Source organism: Canis lupus, chromosome 7 (assembly GCF_003254725.2).
Source record: "Canis lupus dingo isolate Sandy chromosome 7, ASM325472v2, whole genome shotgun sequence".
Classification (NCBI taxonomy): Eukaryota; Metazoa; Chordata; class Mammalia; order Carnivora; family Canidae; genus Canis; species Canis lupus.
In genome coordinates, this window is record NC_064249.1 from 23,914,328 (window position 1) to 23,939,979 (window position 25,652).

The 25,652-nt window shown below is 47.3% G+C and overlaps 1 protein-coding gene across 4 annotated transcripts in view; it reads left to right on the plus strand.

The window, feature by feature from the left end:
- The first annotated feature begins 245 nt into the window (after positions 1-245).
- KIAA0040 (KIAA0040 ortholog) overlaps positions 246-25,652 on the plus strand; it is a 37,371-nt gene continuing 11,964 nt past the window's right edge. Inside the window, exon 1 of one of the 4 annotated variants that reach the window (XM_049112217.1) lies at positions 246-269. The gene's annotated coding sequence lies outside the window, so the exon portion shown is untranslated. Of the gene's footprint in view, positions 270-755; positions 958-1,017; positions 1,272-25,652 lie in introns of those variants that run through there. The other 3 variants (XM_025430230.3, XM_025430228.3, XM_025430227.3) reach the window with 3 other exon arrangements.

A 25,652-nucleotide genomic window follows, 5' to 3' on the forward strand; every position in this document is an offset into this window, starting at 1 on the left:
CTGGCTATTGAGGTCAAAAAGGCAGCATCCCAGGCCGGAAAGGATTGCCCAGATGACTCTGAGGAGGCCCCTCCAGGGCTAAGTCCTGGCATCACACTCCCCTCCCCTCCTCTGCCCCCAGTCACCTTGGAGACACTGAACAAGCTCCCTGCCGTGGGTCATCAGAAGCTTCCTGTCTGGAGTCCTGCACCCAACACTGGCACAGGGCCCTTTCATTTTTCTAGAGTTCCAGGTGCCCGAAACCGGACCCACAGAAATCAGAATAAAAAGTGAGTGGAGGGCAAGTGGGGATGACAGAGAAGAACCTCGGAGAACTTTCTGCAGGCAGTTTCCCCCTCCACCTCTGCTCTGACAGCTCCCCGCGGTGGAGGGGTTTTCCTTCAAGCCTCAGGGAACCGCACAAAGGCTGCGTGCACCCCCCTAGGCACCCAGCGGGGAGCCAGGGCGGCTGGCTGTTTTGTTGTCCAGATAAGGCTCGGGAGCCTTCCCCCGTGTGCCCCAGGCCTCGCTCCCGGCTGCCTCCCACCCGCCTTCCAAGAAGCTGCTCTCTTAGGCAACCCTGGGCGGTCTTCACCTAAGCCAGCTTCCCTCCGAGTTGTGCCAGGTCCCCGGAACTTCGGGCGGCTGTGGAATTGCGGGGGGGGGGGGGAGGGGAGCAGCCCGACGCGGTGGGGGGGGAGCGCCGGGTCCCGCGGGGGGCGTGTTCTGTCCCCGACGGGGCATCCGCGGGGGCGGGTCAGGCCGGGTGGCCGAGTCCAAGGGCGCCCGCGGTCTGCGCGCCCGGGAGGGGAGCTGGGGCCGAGCCGGGCGGCGGCGGAGAGGGCGAGTCTGATTCAGGAAGTTGTGTCTCTGACATCAGGGGCAGGACGGAGTTGGAGTGAAACCTCAAAAATGCGAGGCGTCGGCCGGCGGGAGGGCCGAGAGCGCAGAGGGTGCCCTCCTGCAGGCGAGCGGCAGGTACGCGGCGCCCGCTGAGCCCCAGCCGAGCCCCCGCCGAGCCCCCGCCGAGCCCCCGGTGAGCCCCCGCTGAGCCCCCGCCGAGCCCCGGGTGAGCCCCCGCCGAGCCCTCCAGCCGGCACCTGGCTCCGCGCGCGGGGTGGGGGCGGGCCTCGGCGCGGAGACCTTGACCTCACCCCCGCCCCCGGGACCCGCCTCCGTCCGCCTGGCCTCGCGCGGGAGCCCCCTGCGCCACCGCGCCCGCAGGAAGCCTCCCGCTGGCCTGGAAAGGTGAGTCTCAAGGCGACGTGTGCGCGTGTGAGCAAGATCTTAAGGTGCGTGTTAATACATGTTAAGCTGTGTGCGTGTTCTCCTACACGCTTAAGCCGCGCGCGCGCCTGTGTGTGTGTGTGTGTGTGTGTGTGTGTGTGTGTAAGTTGCCCTCTAGTTCAGAAGGGAACTTCCAGCTCACTTCGTTCTTTAGAAGGATTGACCAGCCCCAGAGAGAAGTGAGATTTAAGGACCGTTTCTAAATAGCCTCTTGGCCCTTCCCAACTTTGGTTCTGGTGGGTTTCCCTGCTTTGCAAGGATTCTCAGCAGGCTGACATCTGCTTCTGGGCTGAGCCCACATGCGTTGGGGGTGGGGGAGCTGGGGTGGGGTGCTCTCGGAGCCCAGTCGACAAAGCTGCCGGTAGGAGCTTTGGGACAGTGGGACGTTCTGCTGAAAGAGTCAAGGCCTGAGACCCGCTGTGAAAAAAGGCATCTCAGTCCTAGATGTTTCTTAATTACTCTAAGTGAAGCCAAATTTTCAACGGGGCTAAGAAGCCAGCCAAAACGAAAATATGGCCGGGAGCCAGAGGTGGAATGGGAACCTGTCTGCTAGTCTCTGAGCCTCCGAGGGATTCGCTGTGACACAGATTGCTTCCTAATTTCTTTGAGCCTCTAAATGGCCCCACCCCCAGCCCCCCAGCTCAACCATGAAGGTTGAGGACACAAAAAGACCTGTGGCCCTAGTATTTTTAAGAGCTTCCCAGAATACATTGTGTAATAATCGAGTTAAACCATATACGTTAGCTAGTAGGAACACTTGTCCCGCCTAACCGAAAGGGAAACCAACCCAGAGGAGCACTGCCCTAATTTCACAGAGAATGCTGGCAGCCAGCATGCTCGATACCTTGCAGGACTGCTCCACGGATTCTGTTGAATGAGGAAAGGGAAGGATAGTACACTTGAGAAGTGCCTTCCTTCAAAGCTGTTGCATTTCATTCACTCAGCTAAAGCTTGTAAGAATCTGAAGCTAACTTTAAGGAACTCTCTCATTTTGAAGTCCGGATGAATAATGGGAGAGCCTTGAGTTACAAGGAACAGGTCTGAAAAGTGCCATTGATGTGTCGTCCATCAAGTTCTACCCAAAGAATTTAGTAAGGGTCTTCCATCAACCTCCTCCTCTGATGTCCCTTTGCTTTGTCCAGTGCTGGGCTAGCAAGGCAGCTGTGCAGGGAAATCTGATTGAGTCCTTCATTTCCTCTGAAATTCTGGCTCCCCATTCCCACCCGAGATACAATCTAGGAAAGAAATGCAGGACAAAACAAATGTTTCTCCAATCTCCATACTTTGTCAATATTTAGTCTGTAGAATAAAGAGAGACTGACTGCTGCCCTTTTCTCTGAATACTAAACTCAAGTGAATAATAAACACTCAACCCGCTAAGTTACTGACTTCATCAATTTATACAGTAGTTACTGTACCTACTGTGTGCCAGGCAGCATGCCAGGTCCTTGGAATCCAAAGATAATGAGATAGTTTCTGCTTTTGTGTACCCACAATCTGGTGAACAACACAAGATGCAGAAACAAACTATAGTTCAGAATAATACACATTATAGTTGGGGCACCTGGGTACTTCAGTCGGTTTAGGGGCAGGCTCCTGATTTCGGCTCAGGTCATGATCTCAGGGTCCTGGGATAGAATCCCACTCTGGGCTCCATGCTCAGTGGAGAGTCTGCTCTAGGACCCTCTCTGCCTGCCTCCCTTTAAAATAAAGAAATAAATCTTTTTAAAAAATAATACACATTATAGTTGCAGTAGCTATGGGACACTGAAATGATCCAAAGGAGAAAGTGATAAACAACTCTCCCAGGAATTATTTGGAAGTCAACACTGCAGAAGTGATGGATGAGCAAGGTGTTGGAAATGATTAGGAAACGATCAGGGAAAGGGTATTTCAGGCAGAGGAAAGAGTATATGCAAAATCAAGGACACAGCGGGAGAACTGCAAGTAATGGGGGGAGCAGTCCTAGACTAAGGAGGTCATCCTTGGTGTTTAAGCAGAGAAAGAGTGTAGTCAGATTTGTGTTTGGAGAGAGAACTAATGGCCAATTGGAAGCTGGCTTGGAGAGGTGGAAAGCAGAGATAAGAAGGGCCTCAACCAAGATCATGACAGTGGGAATAAAGGAAAGGGAATGGATGTTAGTGGTGTTTAGGAAGTAGAGACAAAGGATATCTCCTGACCAAGTGACTGCAGTAAGGGAGGAGTGAGCGAGTGGAACAGCGGATGATTATAAGGTGTGGAGCTGGGGATGGGGGCATACACTGCGATGTCCAGAATGGAAATCATATGAACTAAAGGAGCAGTGGGCTTTGAAGTGAATTGTGGGTAAAGACATCAATTAACACTTTACACATATTTAGATTAGATGTGCCAGGAGATGCCCAGGTGGACAGACATGGTAGGTAGTGTGTGTTCAGGTCTGGAGTTCAAAGAGAGATGGAGGCAGCTCCAATTTAACTATCCCAAATGGTATACATGAAGGCAGCGTTGAAGGTGGCTAAGGGAACCTGTTAATAAGACTATTAGTGAGACTGTGATAACACCGAAGAATCTTGGATTCGGCCAATACTGATTGGCCTAGAGATATTATTTTCATACCATATGGGGACTCCCTGGTGACTCTCTCTAGACTTCCAAGGCCTTCCTAGGATGCCTTGAGGGTGATACTTAAAATATTGGACAGAATCCTGTGCTAATGGCACACAGGTAGTACAGATGCCTTTAACCAAACAAGTGAATCCCCAGGAATTATTTCACCATATGAGAAATGAATACTTTAGTTCAACTGTTAGATCTGACAAAACCTTTTGAGAACTCATACCCCAAGTCTAGTGGTTGTACCTTGTTAAACAAGAAGGATGCGTTTCTCAGACTAATCCTAAACCCTTAGAAAAGAGTACCTTAGGTCTAGCTGCCATGGACAGATCAGGAAATTATGTGGCCCAGTGTGGAAAGGAAAGAACTTTGAACCTGGAACTAGACACACATGGGTTTAATTCTTGCCTTGACCACTTATTAGCTGCCCTTGGACAAGTCTTTGAATCTCTTAGCTTCATCTCCCTTACATGTCAAATGGAGATAATCATTACTCACCAGGGCAATAGTTAGAACCAAATTGAAAAAAAAATACATTTGATGTGCTATATAAATTGTAAGTTTCTATAAAAACATAAGCTGTTTTATTCTTACTATTAATCTTCCCTCTTGAAGCTACCAACTCAGACTGTGTACATGTAGGATCTGGGAAGTATCTTAGGTATGGATTTGTAGATTTTTAACTGTATGAAATATTTTAAGGCAGCAATTATAAAAGTCTCCTTCCGTCATATCAATGGTATGCACCTATTCTGGCCACTTCCCCTTTTACTCTTTACCTACAGTAGTCAGAGCCCAAAGAAGTGAATGCTCTCCTAATATGTATGCAGGTCTTGCACAACACAAGGACTTCTGGGAGTTTGTGGCTGAAAGCAGCCAGTATTCCACTTGTCAGGCCATGGATCCACTCCAGTTGCCCGGAGTCCACTCAGAGAGGATGCTTTTTTACCTAGTCATCACCAAGGTGCTGGTTAAAACAGCACTGGCCCTGAATCTGAGCATCAGTTGATGGCTTGAGTATATCTGTAGTCTTCTTCTGTCCCAACCAAGGAAGCCTGACATAGTGTAACCCCTGTGGAGCTCAAATTTTATGCCGATACCCAAACTTTTGATTAAACAGACATCTGATAAGGGCTGGCTGTTGATGTGCGAAAGGAAATAACCACAGGCTCAAAGATTTCAAATGGAAAAACACTTAGAAATGAGCCAGCTCCACCCCTCACTTCACAGATGAGCAAACTAATGTTCAGGGAGGTAAAGTGTGTCCCTGGCTCAACAGCTGAGTAAGGGACGGACCAGAACCCAAGCTCTGTCTCTCTCCATTCAGGAATAGTGGACATTCTTTAGAGTTTCTATCACCCGGACCTTCTGTGCTGCTTATAGGAGGACACACACAGGCACTCAGATGCTGGCAAAGGTGCAAAATGAGTGCATCCCTGAGTGGCCTCCAGAGAAAACCAGGAGCACATATCCCAGAGAAGGAGAAGACAGGTGCCCTCTTCAAGGCAACCTCCATACCATACTCATCCCTTCTGTTTCCTCCTTCTGTCCTTAAACTTCCCAAAAGTTCCCAAATACCGGGACATCTGGGTGATTCATTCGGTTTAGCATCTGACTCTTGGTTTCAGCTCAGGTCATGATCTCAGGGTTGTGAGATTGGGCCCCAGGTCAAGTTCTGTGCTCAGTACAGAGTCTGCTTGAGATTCTCTCCCTTTCCCTCTCCCTCTCCCTCCCTCCTCCTCCGTCTCCCTTCCTCTTCTTCCCTCTTCCACTGGCTCTTCTCTGTCTCTCTCTGTCTCTCTCTGTCTCTCTCTCTCTCAAATAAACTCTTCAAAAAATAAAAATTCCTAAATAACTCCTCAAAATGGGAGATGACAGCACTGTATGCTGTAATTAACCAAAACCCTTTAGTGTTTTATGAAACTTGTCATGAAGGTGGTTTCAAGACCAGGGGACAAGTCAGCATTAAACATCAAATCCTGATTCACACTTTGCCATTCCATGAGAAAGGCTGCAGGTGAATAGGGGGCGCTCATGAGACTCATCACAGGCATTATCAGAGAGAGAAAACAGTGACAGGTAGACTTTTCCCCTCTCCATGCAGCCAAGAGGAAAATCAACAGCCAATTCTTTGAAGGGCAATCCCCAGGGCCACAGACTGGCTCAGGTTTCTGACTTCTCTGCCCACATTGGCCCGAGCCATCTGAGCAGAGCACCACCTGGGGACGTGAGCAGGCCTCCAAGGAGCTGGGTTCCAAAACGAACCTCACACAAACACCAGATTTCTTTCTCAGGGCAACTCCCAAGAGGCCATGGCTGTGTCCAAACCAAATCCCAGCCCCTGGCAAGAGACTTGCTCCCACGGTCGTAAGTGAGCGGCTCTATGAAGTTTACTGCTAAGAAATGAAAGAAAACCTAATCATTTGCTGTATTTTTTGGTCAAAATTGAAGATTGTGTTTGTAAGCCATTGCAGACTTGCCTTTGCTCTTTAACTGTCAACAATTTCTTCCCCTTAGGATGTTTTTCAGTTGGCTTTTATTCTCCTCAAATACACTCCAGCTTTCAAGCTGGATAGGCTTAAGGAAAGCCCATCAGCAACTTCTTTAGTTTTCCAAGGAAGTCATAAAATAAAATTGGCAGAAGAGAGGGAAAAAATTGTCCTGAGAAGGTACAGACATTTAGAGATGGGTGCAGAGGCTGAGGGTGAAGTTCAGTGAAAGAAGCAGTGGAAATTGTGAAGTTCCATTAGCTATAGTGTTATGGGCACAGAATGGCACCCAGTGGACCTACTGTGTCTTAACCCACATGACATGGGACCATGGCCCCATAAGCAGAGGGAGGGAATGCTTCAATGCAAGTCAGGAGCTTGCTTTTCTCTCCCCAACCCAAGTGAGATCCTGAGTCTCTGTCCTTCTGGTCATGGTTTCTAATCCCAGAATCTTCTGCAGCTCTATGGGTGGGACAGATTATGGGCTTTCAGAAGCCCCTCTGCTGTAAAAGCCCTGGCCCTAGCCCCAGGGCTCCATCAGGCCACCCGTGCACAGTGGCCTACAATCACCCAGGAACTAGCATAGGGCAAAGTGACCTTCCTGATGATTTGGGACTGGGAGAGAACAAATGTTTATCCAACCTTTGTTGGTTCCCTCAAATCTTTAGTGTGCGTGCTAGGCCCTCAATAGCCATTTATTGAAGAGCGGTGCTAAGAATTTGAGGCATGCAGTTTGACGGCCATGCTGCCCATTGCCACCCCACCACCACCACCACCACCCTCCAGGTTGCTTTCTGAGCACATCACAGTTGTTTGTTCAATGTCATGTGACTGAAAAGTAGCAACGCTGGAAGGGAATGTACCACTTTCACGGCCAGCCCTGCACACTTATCCCATCTGTCAAGCCCGTTTCTTGTAAATGACTGAGGTGTGCACTCTCCCCTTTTTCTCTGCCTTCCACTCCTGACCTGAAACTTTCCCTCCCACACCAGGCTCACAATCTGCTGAGAAGCAATTGCTAGCACAGCAGAGCAGTGGTCTAGATTAAAACCTCCAGGCTCATTACATGGGTGACCCACACGATGCCATAATGAAACTTCCTCTGGGAGAGGGGAGCACATTTGCACACCATACCATCCAGACATGACCTGCTCAGAGCTCTCCTGCTTTCCAAATTAGAAACTCAGTTCCTGCCCTGCAGGATATTGGGCACCACACCTTCTCCGGTTCAGAAAAAAGACAATGATGTGCCGAGTGCCTTCGGATACTTGGTGATGTCCAACTACCATGCTCTTGGCAGATTTGCACGAGGATATTATCGGCCCCTCTGAGGAAAAGCTGATTTTTTAAAAAGATTTTCTTTATTTATTCATGAGAGACACAGAGAGAGGCAGAGACATAGGCAGAGGGAGAAGCAGGCTCCCCTCGGGGAACCTGATATGGGACTCAATCCCATGACCCTGGGATCACAACCTGAGCCAAAGGCAGACACTCAACGACTGAGCCACCCAGATGCCCCGAAAAGCTGATTTTTTACTGTGTTTTCAATGGATGGATGGTACAGACTTTCACAGCAGGCTGTGGAAAGAATATCTCACTTCCAGACAGAGACACCGCATCTCCCCCCGCCCCCCCCCCCCCCCCGTCTGGGATAAGGGAAAGGGACACAGTCACAGAGCATGTGCCACATGGGGAAGGAGATCTGATGTTCCTGACTGTCATTTTCCAGGTATAAGTTTTCGGTGGTTTTAAAAATATTATTCCTTCAATAACAAACACTTAAAACCATTGAAATGTGTGGTCATTCAACATTTGGTGTTATAATGAATTAATAAATACATGGTAAAAGAATAATCAATTCCATTTTATACTTTTTAAATAATCACTAATAGGAACCATACCATTTTTCTCATTTACACTATTAGTTTTCAAGAAATTTTGCATTATCTCTTCCCACATTTTTTTGAAGGTGAAATTCAGATTACATAAACTTAATTTTTTTTTTTGAGAGAGAGAGAGAGAGAGAGAGAGAGAGCATGCAAAGGATGGATGGGCAGAGGGAGAGGGAGAGTCTTAAGCAGGCTCTACGCTGAGCACTGATCTCAAGACCCTGAGATCATTACCTGAGCTGAAATGAAGAGCCAGACACCTAATCTACGGAGCCACCTAGACACCCCAGATTTAGCCATGTTAAAGTGAATAATCCAGTGGCACTTAGTACACTTGTAATATTGTGCAACCATTACCTCTATTTAGTTTCAAAACATTTTCATCATTCTGAAATAAACCCTCATGCCCATTAAACAGTTACTCCCTATTTCTCCCTCTTCCCAGCCCCTCGCAACCACAAATCTGCACCCTGTCTCTATATGTTTATCCATTCTAGGTATCTTAGAAATGAAATCCTACAGTATGTGGCCTTTTGTATCCAGCTTCTTTCACTTAACATAATGTTTTCCAGGTTCATCCACATTGTAGTGTGTGTTGGTGCTTTTCATGGCTGAATAATATTCCATTGTGTGTATACATCATAGTTTGTTTATCTGTTCATCTGTTGAGAAACATTCGGGTTGTTTCTGTCTTTTGGCTATCGTGAATAAGCATGTACAAGGACTTGTTTGAATACCTGTTTTCAGTTATTTGGGGTACTACCTAGGAGCAAATTGCTGAATTATATGGTTATTTTATGTTCAACATTTTGAGGAACCTCAAACTGCTTTTCCTTTCTCCCACATTTTTATCAACATCCTTTCTTGATGCTAATATGCATATTAAGTAAGCATTCTTTCCCATCCCTAGTCTCTTATTTGTTGCCTTTGATCTTTTGCTTCAACGAGGAATATCAAATCCCGCTCCCCATTATCCTAGAGATGAAGTTATTTGGATGCTTGAGAAAGAAAATATTTGGATAAACTATAAACTCTTCCTGGTGTAACTGAGGAGGAAGCAACAGATAACAGCACCATTTCTGGAGCGTGGTCTGTATGGTGCCGGGCATTGCATCAAGCACTTCACCTACTTCTTCTCATTTAGTGGTCAGGCCAGCGTAACTGTTATGCCTGTTTTACAGATGAAAAAACTGAGGTCTCTCCCAAGAGCTAAGTTCTCTTCCCCTCGCTCCAGAGTATTATCCATTAGCCTCTCCTGCAAAGAAAGTCTGCAGCCACTGCCAATAATGAGTCAGGAGCTCACAGTCTATTTTGGCAGATGGATAAAGAGGCTGTTATAATATAGCAGAATAGATGCTATGAGAGGTGTCACAAAAGGGATCCCAGGACTAGAGGAAGACTACTTAGCTCAGTTTCAGGCAAAAGACTTCCCTGGGGAGATAAAATCAAACTATTATTTTATGTATAAACTTTTGTGACCCTTGGTAAGATTTGACTCGCCCCCACCACTCTGTGATTGGATCCCCAATGTGCAGTGCCTGGTACATGGTAGCTGCTCATTAAACACAGGGCAATAGACATGTGTGCTTCTGCAGGGGGATCTTCCAAGCCCCTGTCCCTCTGTGACATGGCCCCAAGACCTCAAGCCTACACTTCAACTCATAGGCTTTCTCAATTCAACTATTGCCCAGGCATCAGGGGAAAAAGATGAGGAAAGGCCTAGAAGGGTTTATGTGGTTCTCTCTGTATTCATACAGGCTCCATGTACATGAGAAAACAGGAGAAAAGGAGGGAGAAGCCTGGGGAGAGAGGCAGCAAGTCATGCAGAGGGCATTATGGGGAGATCTTGGCATGCCAGGTGAAGAGGCTCTAGGGTTGCATGAGATGCTAAAGAAGAAATGAAATGAACTGATAATCCACTTTCTGAAACCAAATTTCTCCATTCATCTCGAGATTGTATTGTTGCTTCAACGACTCCTAGCTACTAGCTGTGCTGTGTCTGAGGCATTTCACCCCAGCCAGCAGGTACAAGAAGCAGTAGCTTCATGAGAAGGTCTATACTCTCCAATTGGTAATTCTTGCTCCTTGGTACCAGGGGTTACCAGTAAGATCTGGCTGCCATCACTTAGCTTCAGTCAGTGGCCTTCGGCTCCTCTTTGCAAAAGGTGAATTGTAAAAATTCTTAGGAGGCCCAGAGGCCTTTAGAAGGCAGAAACTGCCCCAATGTGACTTCGGCTGCATTTCCACACATATTTCTTAAAACCTTCCTGTGTGTTTAACACTATACTAGAAGCCATGGTGAATTTAAAAAACAAACACAAATAGCAGGTACATATCCCACCTTCCACCTGGGAGCCTGTGAGGATCTGGGAGCAGATCTTGCCCCTCTCACACAGAGCTGTGAGAAACAGCCTCTTCCTTGAGATTAGGCTCTGTCCTGGGATCTCTGCTTGTAGGGGTCACCATCTCTTCACCCATCACCCAGGCTCAGGGACTGTGCCACTCTCAGCATCCCCGATACCGACTTCATCCCTGGTCGGCTGGCTCTCCAGGCTCTGACTCACTTGCCTAAGCCCTAAACTGCCGCTTTGGGTGCTGCCCCAACTGTGAAAGCACACCCATTGCAAAATGTTCTTGTTTGCACTGGCCCCAGCCCTGGACCCCTCAACCCCCTGCAGCCCAACCTGTTGAAGTGAGAGAGCAAGGTTCTTGTCTTATGGAGTCCAAGAAAGGATCTTGCAGACATAGGAGGGCGAATAAAGTGATTGAGTTTTATTAAGTGAGGATACAGAGAAAGCTCTCAGGAGTGAGGGGGGTCCAGACTAGATTGCCACTGGGGGCTTTTAAAGTTGGTCTTTTATTGAAAGCTAACCAGGAAACAATAAACCCTTTTAATATCTCTACTGATAACACCATTGAGTAAGGATTAGTGGTAACACCTTTAATGGCTCATTCCTTTTCTAGGGAATTCCTAGGGTCCAGGAATTTTTTTGTTGGTCACAAGTAGATGTTATAACAAGACCCCACCTTGACACCTGGGACTGGCTGATCTGTTTCCTTATCTCTGGCTTCCTATCACCTCTGCAAGTTTGGAATGTCTGAGCCTGATCCGGTGGCCCCCTAGCTATCTCTCCCTACCTAGCCCTGCCTGTCCCTTACTCACTGTTATACCACCCTGTGACCTGGCCCTGCAGAGGCCTATGCAAAACTCATATAGACGGGAGAGCTTGGGGAGCCAGTGATGAACATGGGTGCCCTGGCGCAGAGGAGATAATGCACAGCCTTTGCATAGACTGTCTTAATTCCTGTTCTCTTCCATCCTCCAAAATCATAACCAGTCAGTTAGCTAATGATTCAACAAACACTGAGCATCTACTATGTGCCAACACTAAGCAGGGGGGATTCCTAGAGGGAAAACTCTCAAATAGCTTGCAGTCAAGTGAGAAAGTAGACATGGCACAGCATGTGTGCCTGAAGTACTCGATAATCTTTCACTTGTCAGGGAGGTGAGGCAGGAGGGGCGGGGGGAGAAATTTTCAACTATGATGATATCTATATAAGCCATGATTCCCAAGAAAGCCCCCACGCCACCAAATCCCCCTTTCTCTCACTCCTATCCACTAGGGGCTGCACACAGGTCAGCCTTTGCTATGAGGCCAGAACATTCCTCATTGGCTCTGCCAGAAATAACAAGAGGTGCCTTTTCACGCTAAGCGTGTCACCTCTGTGTTCCTCAGCACCCTTGAGCTCCTCACCATTGAATTATTGCAGGGATCATAAGCTCAAAAGCCCTGGGGCCTGGTGGACAAAGCTAACATTTATTGAACATCTACTTTGTGCCATGCACCATTTTGCCACATTATCCAGGTTATTTAACTCCTCTGATGTCCACAGCGGTCCTATGACACCAGGTCTATTCTTTCCCTCATTTTACTGTTGAGGAAACAGAACTTTCTGAGGTCAGGCAGCTAGTGAGTGAATGGAGGAAGGGCAGCCTTCAATCCTGGCGGGCCTCCCTAAGAAAGTAACACAACAGGTGGCGTGGGGGTATAGGGAAGATGTGCTGTGAAACTAGGAAGCCACAGATCAAACAAAATCTGGTCTCTGGTCACTGGTCACTGGTCACATCGACCTCAAGGGCTTCTAGTTTGCAGGCTCTGACATAGGTTTGCCCCTGTTGGGCAAAAATCTCATTTGGTTTCCACAGACCTTGTGCTAAACATTTAGAAGTAGTGCTACATGGGTAGACTAACTACTGAGTGTGTGTGTGTGTGTGTGTGTGTGTGTGTGTGTGTGTGTGTGTCTGGAGAGAGAGAGAAAGAGGGACAAAGAGAGAGAGAGATCCCTTTGAATTTGTGCCAACTGGAACTAGCTTTTGTTACCCTTGTGACCCCAGATTTGAAACCGGGATTAGTGCCAAATTTAAGAATATAGAAAGGAATAAAGTGTGTCTAGAGTAGGAAGAGGAGGCAGAAATTCACCAGCCTCCTCAAGTTTTCTTACACGATAACCTGCCCTCAGGGTCAACCATGGAAAACATCCTGTGAACGTCCCTGGGCCCAGCACATCATCAACCACCCCCAGCCCTGCCCTTGCGCGTTTAAGTCATAATAGGCCAGGAGGTGTGGGACTGGAGAGAAAGGCCCCAGCCCTGAGGAACCCTTGCCTTGGGTCCAACAGCTCACTGGAATGGCAGGGTTAGAGCCCCAGGCAGGGAGAATTGCTGGGGAGGGTGGCCTATTTGAGTGTCACTGTGGTAACAGTGGGAGGCTGGAAGGCTCCAGATCTGGGCCACCTTGACTGGATTCTTTCTCTGAGCCAGCTGTCCTTTCTCTGAGCACCTGGAATCCCTTTATTCCCATCCTCACTGTTTTGAATCACCCTGCTCTCCCTGCAGATGCCAACCCCAATCACACTGTCCCTTAAGCCTTGCCTTCATCTCTCATGGAATGAACAGCTTCCTCCTTGCTGCTTTCAACACCACTCGTTTGCTTTTCTGCTTTGGACACTTAACTAGTCCTGCTTCGTGGTTCTTCTCTTATGCTTCTCCATTTCCCCAACAATAGATTCCTTGAATTCATGGTCTACATCTTTAGTGCAGCTTGGGATTCCTTAGCCAGGTAGTTAGCAGGTTTCTGCTTCTTAGGAGGCAGCATGATCTGGGAAAGCCTTAGAAAACAGAGAAGGTCCTCATGCACAGAGCTCTTCAACATACGTGCATAGTGCATTGAATTGAATTGTGTGCTGCTGTACTGAAGAGTGGAGACAGCAGTTCTTGGCCCCTGCAGCCTCAATCCTGTCAACACTACAGGCTCGGGGAAGGGAGAAAGAAGCTAGCAAAGGGAGTGGCTCCCTCAAGGAAGAAACAGGAAGAATTCTTTGCAGTAATAACAGTGATGTACAGAGTGAGTGTTACGCACACATACTCTACCCACTCGGCTCGGCAACCAGAAATTGCCAAATGAAATGATACCGATTCATAAACACCAAAAATGTGCCAGGAAGACATCTGACCAGGGCTTCTCAAGAACATGGTGGTGGGTCGTAACATCCAATATGGCACCCTGAGAGGTCAAGTGCAATCCCCATTTGGGCCCAACGATCTTTGGAAGAAAGCTCTCCCTGCTGTCATCTCTGTTTCTTGGCACTAATGGCCTAACTGGAGATTGAGAAATAGCCAGTCACCAAAAGAGGCCTGCAGAGTCTGCTGACACTCCAGAATGCCCAGGAGCATCTGTCATGGAAGCACATTCGGAGATCAGGCTGAAAGAGTTCTCTAGACCTAGAATATTGAAAACCCAATTGGTGGATTTTCTTCAGAGTATCTTCTTCCATCTGACCACAATGCCATGTGAGGACCCAGAAACCAGCATGGCAGAGAGGTGCACATACTGGTATTTGGGGGAAGAAGAATTACCACATCATCCCTGATCACCTTTGGGACCTTGGGTGTTTAACTTCAGCGAGACTGTTTTCTCGTCTATAAAAATGTCCATTCATTAATTCAGCAAATATTTTCCAAGAGCAAACATGTCCCAGATGCCACAATGGAAATAGATTCTGTCTAGAAAGGAAGAATGATAAAGTAAACAATTAGCCTAAAGCAAGTATGGGCTATTGTAGCAGTAGGAGGACAGTGAGGTGCAGGGCAGGGGCTGTCACCTAAATGAAGTCATGGAAGGTTTCCCAGGGAGAACCATATTTCACCAAGACTTAAAGGAATAAAAGCCAGGAGATTCAGTGGTAGTGGCTGGAGTGGGATGGGGGAGAGCTGAGGGTTCCAGAAAGAGAAGCTTTTGAGGCACCAAGGCAGGAGAGGGACCATAGCTCTCAGGGAGTCTGAGGGAATAAATGTCAGAAGCGACAAGTTGCTGTCATCTGTGACTTTGTAGGAGTTTGTGTAGTGAAGACAATACCACACTAGGAAACCAGAAGACTAAAACCCTGTGTACCCTTGACTGCTAACCATTTTGGCAATTTTCAACAAATTTTGAACACATTTCTGCTCTTTAGTTCATTCATCTGTGAAATAGGGCAAGAAATCCCTCCTCTCCTCACATTACTGTAGATTGAGTAAAGAAATGTTTGCAGGAGCCCTTAACAAATGACAATGAGTTATAAGTGCAGGGTCTTTGATTGGACTTCCCCTTATCATAAATACAAGCAAGCCCATTTGGGCATCAGTTCTGAGACTCGAAAAGTGATCACATTAGGATTTTATCCACCCCTCCCCCCCGCCCGCCCACATCCCCAAGGCATCACAAGATAAATAGTAGTTTCTTTCTGATGGGTTTGGTGATATTTCATTTCAGTTCATAATCAGATTTTGTAGAAGAAGGAAAGTATGCTCTTAGTAAAACTTTTTTTTTTTTTTTAATTGTAGCGTTTGTGATTACTGAGCCTGGCTGTTTAGGGCAGACTGCCCGTGGGCCCAGGGGTGGCGGGCTGACTCACCCCCCAAAGTCATACTTTGAATGAGGGATCAGGTTAAGAGCGTGTGGCCTCTGAAACCCCTGACACTGCTATGTCTCCTCCATTTGCCAATTTTCAGGGCCTCCCTGGCACCCATTACACCAAACCTATCTGTGTTCAGTGTAATGGGTGCAGGCTCACCGACCCTGCCTGTGCCACCTCGTTCCCTGCTCTTCCTTCAGGGTGAGGGGGGCCTTCTTCACTGCACCCCAGCCCCAAACTCTGTATGTGCTGTTCTCTCACCTGCACTCTTGCTTCCCCCACCTTGCCAGCTCACCTCAACTTCCCTTTACCACCCAACTGTCCACCACCCTGCCCCGCCACGTGATGAAGTCCATGCGCAGGAGTCAGCACAGCCTCCCACCTCCCTTCAGACCCAAGCCAGCATTGATCTCTCTCTCTCCTAATAGTGTGTGCACTTTGGCATTCTCTGATATTTACTTGAGCCTCTAACTGCCTTTATTATTTTTGAAAATGATACTTGGAAGAGCATGTTCCGTTTATAAGGAACTCCTATGCATATTATGGTTTGACTTTCACAGCGAGGCTGCAGGGTGATATAGTCGGTGTGATTATTACCTTCCCAACTGGCAAGGGAGGGGCCAGCGGTTGGGGGGGCAGGGACTTACCTGTCACCTGGTAAATGTCACCTGGACATACCAGTGGTCTGTGTTCCATGACCTCTGCCAGGGTAGGAACCTCCGTACACTTCTCTGCCTCCCCCCCCAGCAGCAAGTCGATCACGTAGTAGTTACTTAACTAACATTTCTTTGAATGAAATCCGTGCATAACTTCAGGAAAAGTCACTCGAATGGCATATTATATTGATGGAGATATTTGCCCTTCCATCGGCTTCTTCAGATACAAAGAACAACAAAGCCGGTGGTATTGCTTTTATTATGGTGACCCAGTAAACAACGGAAGGGAGACACACACATTCCAGATAAACCTCCCCCACCCCCACCTGCGGTCATTCCCAGGACAGTCCCAAGTGCAGGTACACTCCCTCTGCTCCCACCAAGCCGCTGGGGCCCCAAGGCCTCCCGGCAAAGGATGGAATGTGCTTGTGAGAACTTGCTCAGCAGGGTGGACATGCTTGGCTAGCCCTTGAAAACTGGGGGTCATTTGGGCAAAAGGGGGATCCAGGCTGCTCAGTGCCCATGCACAGCCAGGTGAGAGAGCCACCCTGGTGGGAGTGGGGTGGGGTCCACCCATCCCTTGTGGGGTGGAGGCAGGAAGACCTTCCCCCCCCCCCCAGCGTGGGAGCAAATTTACCAGGAATTTCAGGCCACTTTCACTACCTGCCAAAATTGAAGCGTGGCATTTCTTGCTATGTCCCTACATCTGCCTGGAATGATATCGGTCGTGACTCTAAATGTTTTTACAGTTCCTAACACCTTAGGAGCACGTTCACATACACTGTCTGTTTTTGTTTTGTTTTAAGATTTTATTTATTTATTCATGATAGACATACACACACAGAGAGAGAGAGAGAGGGAGGCAGAGACACAGGCAGAGGGAGAAGCAGGCTCCATGCAGGAGCCTGACATGGGACTCGATCCCGGGACCCCAGGTCCATGCCCTGGGCTGAAGGCAGGCGCTTAAACCGCCGAGCCACCCAGGCTGCCCACATTGTCTGTTTTGACCTAAGGACCCTAGGAGACAGGTATTCACTACAAGTTATTCGTTTCCCTCAGAAGGTATGTTCATGTGATCAAACCTTCAGAATAGTTCCATGGGAACAAGAGAAAAGGCATTCCCCCAGCTCTGACCTCAATGTCCTTTCATGGAGGCAACACGTACCATCACTTTCTTGAATATTTGTCCAGTTTTTTCCACCATTTTAGAGATGAAGAAACTAAGGCCCAAAGCAATTGAATGACCATCCCAAAGATGCAGACTAAGTCACCAGTGAGAATTTGAGCTGACTTCCCATACCACAGCCCATGAGCTTCCCCTAACACTCACGGCTCTCCGTCTGACTTTCAGCCGAGAATTCAGCTCCTATGAAAGCTACAGGAGCATAAACAAATAAAACCAGACAGAAGTCAAGAACTGGAGCCCTGCCGGCTCTCCACTGAGGAGCAGAACTGCCTCCCCTATGAGGACCCCATGAGGACGTCTCCCTTCTCTCTGGCGGCTCTAAGCCAACTCCCATCCCTCGGACGCCCTCCTCCCTTCTTAACAGCAGAGGCAGGGCCACCCTTTCAGACTCTTGGCTCTATCAAAGTGTTTCCACATGATGTCCTACTTCTTCAAGACCCTTCTTGCTTTTTCAACCATCTGAGGGTTGGTCTGAGTTTAAAAAAAAAAAAAAAAATGTGTTCTGGGCTGCTTATGCAAGATAAAGCCTAAAAGCTGGTGCAGAGCCTGCCAGAAGCCCAGCCCCAGGGCCACCCGTGGAGAGCTCAGAGACAAGGACTGAGCTCCACGGCCTTGCCCACCATCCCTCCACTCCCACATGTCCCATGTGCTTTCCAGAGGGTCTTCCATAAAGCTCTGAGGTCTCCAGTCAAGGATGGAGCAGAGGTGGTGGTGGGGGGAGGAGGGGGGGAGTAAGGAGGAGGGCTCAGTGAAGGGTGTGTGTGTGTGTGTGTGTGCGTGTGTGTGTGTATGTGTGCACAGTAGTATCAATCCCCAGCTTCAGTATTTTCTTACATTTTTTTCTAACAGGGGCTTAGGAATAGCAATCTATTTGCATGAAGGCACTCAAGCTGCATTTGATGACACTGAGAAAATGTCATCTGTATCAAAGGAAGAGGGTGCTATTTAAAGACTCATATATCCTCCACATTCACCAAAAATTATTTATCAAAACTATTTAAGAAGAAAAGAAAGGAAGGAAGGAAGGAAGGAAGGAAGGAAGGAAGGAAGGAAGGAAGGAAGGAAGGAAGAAAGGAAAAGGAAAGAAAGAAAGAAAAAAAGAAAGAAAAAGAAAGAAAGAAAGAAAGAAAGAAAGAAAGAAAGAAAGAAAGAAAGACTGACTCTCAGGGTGCCTGTGTGGCTCAGTAGGTTAAGCATCTGCCTTTGGCTCAGGTCATGGTCTCAGGGTCCTGCGATCAAGCCCCATATCAGGCTCTCTGCTCAGCGGGGAGTCTGCTTCTCCCTCTCCCTCTCCCCTCCTCCCACCCCACTCATGCTCGGTGCTCTCTCTCTCTCTCTCTCTCTTTCTCTCTCTTAAATAGATAAATAAAAATTTTTTTAAAGCTTTCCATATGACATTAGGGATGCAGATTAAAATCCACGCAGACAGGAAGTGAAGGTCCATCATCCAGGAGCATGAGCTGCTCTGCACACCCCGCCCTCCAGGCCAGAGCCTGTGGGCCAATGCCTGGCAAGCCTGAGATATTCCACACTGTGCATTCCACAGCAGTGAGTTATGATTGGAATGAGAGTATTTCTGCTTGTTCCCTCTATGATTCGGCCTTTATGTTTTCAGCCTTAATATTATGTTAAGGTAGCTTTTGGCTTTTAATTGTCCTGAACTTTTGTGACCATCAAATGAAAGGAGGAAATTGAAAAGAAAAGAAAATCATATCTGAATTGCTTTTGAGTTGCAAAACTGTATATTTTTGCCACCCCATTAGTTTTCAACTCTTCCAGCCTATAAACTTCTCTTCCACTACCACTGAGAAAAATAAATCAGTCAGTCATCCAGGCCTGGCTGCAAAGTGGGAGAATGCTAAGTTCTCTAATATTAAAGAGAATTACACAACTTTCGGTTTAAGGGCTATTTTTTAATTACCACCTGTGTGGGAGACCCCAATTCACACAAGTGCTTGATTGTCTTCTTGCTTTTTCAAAAAACATTCTCTCCTTCTGAGGGGATATGACGTTTGAGGACTTAAGGATCCCTTGTGTGGGTGGGTCAGCCACAGAGTGCTCCCTTTATTTGGGGAACAGAGAAGCCACCGCCCCTCCCTGACGGCTCCTAACTTAAAGATGACCTCAGACCCAAGCTCACACTTTCCCAAAATAAAACTCTACCTAGGCGCTTCACCACACCCACAAAAATTGGCTCCAGAATCTTTTACCAAAGAGTTTTGAAAAGTGAAAATGAGAGCTGTTGTAAGCCAGGTATTTCACGGTAACCATGGCTACAGGTTTTATTAGCACCAATACCAGGATGTGGTCGGATCAGATATATGCTGGCAGCAAACACGAATGTGAGTGGTGTCACTGTGTGTGCCCAGAAATTCTCCAAACTGGAAACAGAGCTCCTAATTGATGTGATTCATAAAGGATGGGGCGGGGGCGGAGGCAAGGAGCGCAGAGGGCTGCGTTGGTAAAGGAAGCTCAGGGTTCTAATTTTAGCTTTAATTCAGCTTTCCAGTGTAATCCTCTAACGTACCACTACCTTGCATTTTGAGCGCAATTTCCCCCTTTCAGTATTCTTTCCCATCTTGCTGTTCTTCACAACAATCTTGAGAGATATCTGGGGCAGCTAATGGCCTCGTTTCTCAGATGAGGAGAAGGCTCAGAAAGCTTGCCTGGTTTGCTCAAGGCCACAGGGCTGGAGAACAACTGAATCAGGCCTGGAACTGGATCCTGTGACTCCTAGCTTCATATTGTCTCCACTGCACCCCTCTGCCAGCCTTTTGTGTTGTGCTCGGGACATTTTGATAGGCATTCATTCCTCTTGCAGACATCCCTTGTCTGTATTATGTCTGATTAGCCCAAGACCAAGATCAGTCAATCAAACTGGAGGTTACAGCTGGAGAGAGTGGCTTGCCTTTGCCTTTTGTCCTCATTTCTCCTTTTCAAGCCCCCTGTCTTACTCTCCCCCATGCACATTAGAGCGCAAAAAACAGGGAATGTGGCCCCTACCCCAGAGGGCGTTTGCAATCCAGGGGCTGCAGGCTTTAAATGCCTCCAGGTACAAGGTAGGGGGCAGGACTGGATGAGGCTGGCAGGGTGAGTACAAGGTGTGGGATGAGGGTTAAGGAGGGATCACAGGCCCTTCTAAAGCCCCAATAAATCATGTGGCTAGGTAGGAGGTTGTGTTGGTGGCCAAATTTGAGGGCTAGCTAAAAATTGATAATTTTACATGAAGTTAGAGGAGGGAAAAAAATAAAGTAGTAAAATAATAAAATAAAATAAAAGTGCCGGTGTTCAAAGGGATTTTTTGCCTTTGGGTCCCTGATACCTGCCATCATATGTGATACTGTATTTCTCTTCTTACATTTTTGGTCCTATTAAAATGTGAGCTCCTTGAGGTCACAGAAGACACCTTAATCAGTCAAGAGTGTATCCGTAGGGTATGGCACACGTGGCAGGCTTTCAGATGTTTGATGGGTGACTGATGTGGTGAACACCTCATCTAGTCACCTGAGAAGAGAGGGTCCAGAGATGGAAGTGGTCAGCTTCCTGAGAATGGCAGCTGTATGGCGAGTGCAGTGGTCACAGCAGGATCCTTGGGCTCAGATCCGACCAGAGTCAAAGCTCTTCTGACTATGGTAGCTCTCCAGCCTCAGGCAAATTACTTAATCTCCAAGAGACTCAGTTTCCTCATCTGTGCAACAGGGACAAAAGAGACCCACCTCTCAAACTGTTGAATGAGGCCATACCCATTAAAGCTTTGGCTACACACACAGAGTTGCAGCGCTTAGAATGCTACAAAGGGTGACTTTTTGATGCAACAGATTACTCCCTGTTTCTGTGAAAGGTGGTAAGACATTTTGCCAGCCCTCTGTTTTGAGGCTTTGGCCTCCTGACGTATCTATGTCAAAAGAAGCCAAAGAACACAAGTGAGCATTCTAGCTAAATGAAGAGGGGAAAGTTGATCGTAGTGGACAAAACAAGGCGCCCCTGAGAAACTAGATCCCAGAGGTCAGGAGGGCTGAAAGAGGGAGGCGCGGCTGGAAGGGAACAGAAAGTAAGTCAGCAGGACGAAGGCAGACGTGTCTGCCCTGATTCCTTAGGAGTTGGCTAACTCTCCTCGTAAACCAGTTCAGGGACAAATTGATCAAACTCTGATTATAACAGGGGCGCCTGAGTGGCTCAGTGGGTTAAGTGTCTGCCTTCTGCTGATCAGGTCATGATCTCAGGGTCCTGGGATAGAGCCCCGAGTCACATCGGACTCCCTGCTCAGCTGGGAGTCTGCCTCTTTCTCTCCCTCTGCCCCTCACTTATGCTTTCTCTCCTGCTCTTTCTCAAATAAATAAAATCTTTAAGGTACCAACTGTGTGAAATGCACTTAGGTTGTATGCTTGACACCCATTATTGCTTATTATTGCTCCCAGCAATGCATTCATTCACTCATTCACTCATTCATCCACCCCACACGTACTCATTGCTGGCCCACTTTCGACCAGGCACTATGCTAGGTATTGAGTAGAAAATTATGTAGCACAGTGTATTAAAACTCCTACCCCTCTGAGAAATGTGCTAATATTTCTGTTTACAGAAGAAAAATCCAAATTCAAATTGCTTAAGTGAATGTTGTCCAGACTCCACACCAGTATGAGCAGAGGACAAGGTCCTTCATTGTTAGGGGGAGGAAAAATCAGGAAATTTCCTAATGATCTCAAAAAATGTCAATATGAGGAATTTGTTCACCTGCTAACAGGCTGCAGCTAGGATATTCACCCCCAAATAGTTGGAATTTTCAGAGAATCAGAGAGACAGAATGTCTAATTCTAAGGAGTGACTGAAAAAGACTAATTATGAGTGTACAGCATTGACCCTTTGGACAAGAGGGATGAGACAGAGCAAAGGGGAATAAAGGGATTAACAATTCCATCACAGAAAGCCAGAGGAGGCCCAAACGAAAACCTTTTTAAACTCTTGTCATTGTTCTTAAATTATTTTCTAATTATTTTCCTGGGATCATCTTTGAGTGGAGCGAGGTTGTCTTCTACCTCCCCTGTATTTCCTGGCATAGCTTAATTAATACTTGATTGATTGAAAGATTGACTCACTTGAACCTGGAGTGAAATGGAGCTTTTTAATTTTCTTTTCTGCTGAACCTGAAATGAAGCATATAGTAATTAGGAAAAGATCCCTTGTTGTTATCAGAAAGTCCCAGCTACAATGAGCTCTTTGTAACTGAGCAAAAGGAAGGTAGGTGATAATATAGGAGCTGATAAAGCACAACCCCCGCTCCCTACTGTTTTCAGTGATATGGAATTTTCTTGATCATTATTTCCTCCTGAAATGACTTAGTTGGCTGGGAGATGTGGCCGGACTATGGGCTAAATGGTGGGTAATTGTCGTCACAGTCTGGCCACGGATGTGACTGATAGTCACGTTTCTGTGCGCTCTTCGTTGCCCAAGCTCTCTCTCCCTGAAGACCTGGGCTGACTGATTAACATTTTTTGGAGATATCTTTTCCTTCGGGACTCTTGGGTGAGTTGGCATGACTTCAGTCATCCAGCCAGCCACCTGCCAGATCCTGGACATCCAAACAGAATGAGAAAGGCAAGGGCTGTGTTCTCCTTGATCTCATCTCCAGTGCAGGAAGGTGGTCAATACACGTGTAAACTAAAGTGACCAAAGCATTATATTCAAATGGAAAATATAAGGGTGGAAAACACTGCAAAGGCAGTGAGACAGGATGCTCTGGGAGAGGTTGACTGGGGGCTGGGCTTCTTAGTTAAAAATGCCTCTTGGTGAGGTTATGTTTGAGTGGAAAAGCATTTGAGCTGAGTCCTGACTGTTATGAAGTAGTCCATCACAACAAGATCTGAGAACAGATGTATCAAAGGGACCAGCAAGGTCCTGAGGGGGTGGATAGTCCTGAAGTCAGGAATGACGTGGACACAGTGAGTGAGAAGAGGGCACAAGATGAGGTTAGAGAACTCAAGGCCAGACAAAGGAGCTGCTTGTGGGATCTGTTAAGGGTTTGGACTTCACTCTACAGGCCTTGGGAAGTCATGGAAAGCATGGTGGTGAGTGGAGGTGTGGGGGCAGGGCTGACATTGCCCGCCTCATGTGGGGAGAACAGCCTGTGGAAAAGGAAGCAGGGGAGCAGATACTGGCTGGGAAGCTGTTGTTGTAAGCCAGGTGACCTAGCCTTGGAATGGAGAGACATGAATGGATTGGGAATCTATTTTGGAGACGGAGCTAATAGGACCAGCTGATGAGGTGAGGGTAGGGGTGAAGTAAAAGGGACTTCTTAATTTCCTGGCACTGCCATAGCTAAGCACAGGCTGGGTGGCCTAAACAGCAGAAATGGATCTGTCTCATATTGTTCTGGAGGCTAGAAATTTGAAATCAAGAGGTTGGCAAGGTCAGTTCCTTCTGAAGGCCATGAAGGAAGGATCCCAGGCCTCTCTCCTTGGCTCATAAATGGCCATCTTCTCCTTCTGTCTCTTCCCCTTCTCTTCCCTATGGGCATGTCTATTTCAATGTCCAAACTTCCCCTCTTTATGAAGGACATCAGTCATATTAGATTCTGGGCCCACTTGGCTCCAGCATGACTTCATCTTAACCAATGATATCTGCATCAATGTTGTGTCCAAATAAGGTTGCATGTGGAGGTACTGGGGGTTAGGACTGCCACATGAAAATGTGGGGGGAGGTGACCCAATTCCACCCTTAACTGGGGGAACCAAGGATACACTCAGTCTTCTGCTTAGTCTGAGCATTGAAAGAAATCATCCATTCATCAACTATTTATTAGCACCTATCGTGTGATAGGTGTTGAACGAGGGTGTCAGGTTATACAGTTGAGTAAGAATCACTGCCATGCAGAATCCTGCAGTGAGTGTGAGAGAAACAAGTCAACAAGTATGATATATAGTAATATATGTATATAAAGTATTAATGTATATGACTTTTAATACTTTTCTGTATTACCATTTTTCAGAGAAAACAAACCATTGTAATAGAGTAAGATAAAGACTATGGGAGGTTATTGGCTCTGTGAGAACTCAGAAGAGAGAGAAATCGATGTGGGGGAGCTTGGGTGTGGGGGGCCGAGAGTCCCAGAAGTCCTCCCAGAGGAGGATGGGGGACAAGGAATTCTCTCATGATTAGGCTGAGGGAGGAAGGTGAGAAGACATCCCAGGTAACTGGAACACCATGTGCCACAGCATGGCAATGGGACAGAGCAGGAACGTTCCAGAGAATTCTGGAAAATTTGGTCATAAGGGTGGTGGTGGGAGATGAGGCTGGGATAATAGAAGAGACCAGCTCATGAGTGATTTGTCCTCCTTACGAAGGAACTGATGATTATCATGTAAGTGATAAGGAGCTGAAGGGGGGCTGATCAGGGGACGTGACTACTTCTATACTTTAGAAAGATATGGAGGAAGGAGGAACTAGAAACCAGTTTGAGGGCTTGGACAAATGGGATCACAATGGCAACAAAGAGAAGGGCCCCTTTTTTGCCTCTCCACCCTCTGCCATCTGTACTCATGGCCAGAGCTGCCCAGCTTAAACTACACTTCACACTGGGTGCTCACAGGCTCCTGGACCCTGGCTGCCTCCTCTCCTAGGGTTAGCAGAGCCCTTTCCCCCTTCAGAGCCTTCACCCCACCATCTTGCCCCCTGGAAGGCCTAAGTTCTGCACATGACTGCATCCTTGCCATTTCTCGGACCTCCATTCAAAGTCACCTCCACTCAGGCCAGGCCAGTTATTTCCTTCTAGCACTAACAACATACCTTGGTTTATTTGTTTGTACCCTTACTTGTTACCTACCTTCTCCTTCTGGAAAGTACATAGCTCAACCACATCTGTGTTATGCGTGACTGTACCTGCAGTGCATGGGACAGAACCTACATGGGCTAAGAGCTCATTAACAAGCTGCCAGAAGGAAAGAACAAGGGAGTGAGGAGAGGAAGGATGGTTTGGTGTTGGGGGTGAGGAAGGAGACTCATGTCCCACTCTGCCCAGTGAGGTAGGAATCCGTGGGTAGAGGGTGAATAGACTTGTATCCAAATCCTCATAATGCTGCTTCAACTAACACCTGTACATATTTTAATTCTGAAATGGTTGCTTTGGAAAATAATGATGAGTGGAATAATTTCTCCTTACTACAGGAAAACCAGAGAAAGGAGGGGGGAAATGCCTTTTAAAGGAGACCTATAGGGGTACATGGATGGCTCAGTCAGTTAAGTATCTGCCTTCAGCTCAGGTCGTGATCATAGAGTCCTGGGATCAGTCCCGTGTCAGGCTCCCTGCCTAGCAGAGAGCCTGCTCCTCCCTCTCCTTCTGCACGCCACGCTCCTGCTTGTGCTCTGTCAGATAAATTAATAAAACCTTACAAAAAAAAATAAATAAAGGAGACCTATATACTCAAAGTCATGACTTCAGAACCATCCCAATTCTAAAAAGGCATACAAAATCATTATCAGTTCAGGAGCTGAGGGATGTTTCTTCAGGCTAGCCTTTTTGTTTTGGGGTCAGATAATAAAGGCTCACTTGTATGGCCAGGCTCGGGTCTGAGAGGCTCTGCATCTACTGACTCACTTAGTTTTCACAACAGCCTACTGTTAT